This window comes from Lotus japonicus, chromosome 2, assembly GCF_012489685.1.
Source record: "Lotus japonicus ecotype B-129 chromosome 2, LjGifu_v1.2".
NCBI lineage: Eukaryota > Viridiplantae > Streptophyta > Magnoliopsida > Fabales > Fabaceae > Lotus > Lotus japonicus.
The window spans coordinates 43,050,040-43,053,084 of record NC_080042.1 but is presented as its reverse complement, the minus strand read 5'-3'; the positions used below and the strand labels follow the sequence as shown (position 1 = coordinate 43,053,084).

The 3,045-nt window shown below is 29.9% G+C and overlaps 1 pseudogene; it reads right to left on the bottom strand.

The window, feature by feature from the left end:
- Window positions 1-890: 890 nt before the first annotated feature.
- On the bottom strand, window positions 891-2,488 carry LOC130735390 (UPF0481 protein At3g47200-like; annotated as a pseudogene).
- Window positions 2,489-3,045: the final 557 nt, after the last annotated feature.

Here is a 3,045-nt window from a genome sequence, read left to right as displayed (position 1 = left end):
CTCATAACTTTGTAATAATATATTAAAAAATAATTAAAAACTGAAAAAAATTGTATTGTCAAAAAATATTCAACCACTTACATTAATTAACAACATTCATCAACTTAAAATTTACTTTCAAAAAACACTTAAATTATCTTAAGTTTTGCATTTGACAAATTTTAAAAATTAAAATTATTAAATAGCAAATAATATAGATCAAATATTTTAAAATTGAAAAATGCCGCTAAAAGGTATTTAATTACTCGATGAAGCATAATAAAGAAAAATAATAATAGCCAAAGTTGAATAAATGTTTGTTGTGAGAGGTATGACCTATCCACTTAACGTGATCGTAGAGCCTCAAGGAATTAGTCTCATTACTAACGAATGTGAGAAAACATTCGCAAACCAAATAAGTTGAAAAAAACTAAATTCATAAGATAATATTTTATGAATTTTTTTATCATAAGTCTATTTAAGTTATCACTTATTATAATTCAAAAAATTAAAATTAATTTATTCTTTTTGGTCTTGACATGTCATAGTAAATGACTTTCTAAGTAAGAAGTATAAAGAATGATATCAAAACATATTTCATGACATTAAGCACTTATTACTTAACATTTTTTACGTAATTTAAATATTTTAAATAAACTTAATAATTTTTCATATTATTAAATAAATAAAAATTCTTATTGCTAAAATTATTTCTATTCTAATAATTAAATTTGAATAATATTAATTAATTATACAAAAATATTAATTAATTATACAAAAAGAACTATAATAATATTTATTGAAATGTCTTCACACAATTTTTTTATATTTATAATAAATAAAAAAAACTATTTAGTTAAACTATAATAATTTTTAAATAATGTTAAAAAATATTGTAAATAAATGCACGGGTATAATATCTAGTTAAACGTAAAACGTGCCAAAACTTTAATTTGGTTTTAATGATTGACCAAGTATTGAAAATACATTAGTGTTTAATTGAGAGAATGATTAAGAAGAAAAATACAATTTATAAACCCTACAGAAGTAGAATTGAAAATCAATCTCATGTAGCATTCAGGCTGGATCCTTGTTTACAAAATATTATCTCTTTGAAATGTTGTCATAAAACTTAACAGTAATCTCCCAACCTTAAATTCAAAAAAAAAAAAAAAAAAAAAAACTCACAACCTTAGTTTGGCTTTGATCCTTGAACAACTTGGATGACAGAACATACAGTCTGAATCAGTGTCAGCAAAAGCAGCAGCACAGCAGCAGTGGTGGATGCTATTTTCCAAGGAGTGTTAAAGTAGTCACGTTTAAATATTGACATGTATTTGTTCCAACGGTTTTTGTCGAAATGATCATTCAAACCCATGCAAATATTTTTATACTTTGCACCAAAGAATGGCAAAGAAACATTTTTGCGGAGATTTCTAAAAACTGTAACCACTTCTTTAGCATCACCTATGAAATCAACAATAATTTTCTTATCAACCAGTATGTCCACATCTTTCTCAGTCTTGATAAGAAAACCTAGGATCCAAATATATTGAGACATGTACTTTGCTATTGGAAGGTGATATTCCTCAAATGCCAGAACATTGGCCATGAAAACCTCTGTTATGTCATGCACGCGGAAGTGTGGCATTGTTAACACATCCTTATTAAATTCTATGTCAAGCAAGGATTTCTGCACGTCTTCACTCGCCTTGAATACCAAACCTGCTTGTGATAACTGACTCGCGCTGTAAACATTTTGTATTTCCTCCTCCACTATTTCAAAATCAAAAGATGAAGGTATAATCAAAGTTCTTATAAGATCAGTTAAATGTTTTGGATGACTAGCATGTTGAGGTTCTATGTTTTGTCGGTTAAGTTGTATCCTCCAAAATAGTGGAAAGTAAGACTAAGAAATGAAAATGTCATGTTCAAACAAGAGATATTGTATATGTCTTCAAGAACAAAGAAAGGAGGCTGATTCTCAAGGAGGAACAAGTCGCGTTGCCGAACGTGATCCAGCCTTGACAAGCGCTGGAACATATAACATCTGAGAAAGTGCTCAATTATGAAACAAGCGTCGACAAGGATAATCTTGATGAGTTCATTGCTGTCAAGGTTAAGAGTCATTGCGTAAGAGCTTCGAATTCTGGTTTCACATTCCTCAAGTTTGAGAACTAAATCCTCCACATTGAGGTGCGTTCTGTTTAAGAATCCCTTGAGGTATTTCAGTTTCAGTTCTTCCATTTGCATAATCAGAGCCATGTTGTCTGTGAAAAGGGCCAATGCAAACAACTTGAGGAGTGAAGGCTTTTGGATTGAGTTGGCGAATTTCTGGTGGGACTATATAAATGCATTGTTCTTGGACTGCAGACATTTCTGGAAGAACCACTAGTTCAAGTTTTTCTCTCAATTCAGCCTTCCAATCATTTAACACTCCCTCCTTTACCTGGAGTTTGCTCATGTCTTGGTGAATAGTTTTGACAAACAATCCGAAAGTTGGATAAGACGGAAAATCCAATCAAATCAACATATATATATATATATATATATATATATATATATATATATATATAAATGCATTCGTCAGGTCAGCATACTGAGAGGATCCTTCTGAGTCTTCTGATGCTTCTTCTGAAGACATCATGCTCCTTCAATTCTTCATATTGAGCTTGCGTTTTTCTTAACTCCCTTTCTTTCTCCATGAAAGCGGTGTTGAAAATCCTTTCCTTTTTCATCACACCAACTGAGTTCGGGAGCCCCTCTACTATCAATACAATGATCAAATAGTTCACAAGGCGAGTTATTCGGCCTTCTGGCCTACTTTAACTTATCAGCTACAATTTCAATTGTGGGTCTTTCTACTTTCAAATTTAAATAAATATACGGTCCTAAATATTAACTTATCAGCTAACAATTAATGGAAAGATTGACATCAATCACAAATTTTGAGATGATTGACATGTTAAAGTTGTCTATGTATTTTTCACATAAAAATTTCGGGTTTTTTTTGTTAATTATTAAATGACAAATGTTTGGACTTAATTTTTTTCATTTTGAAAAAAA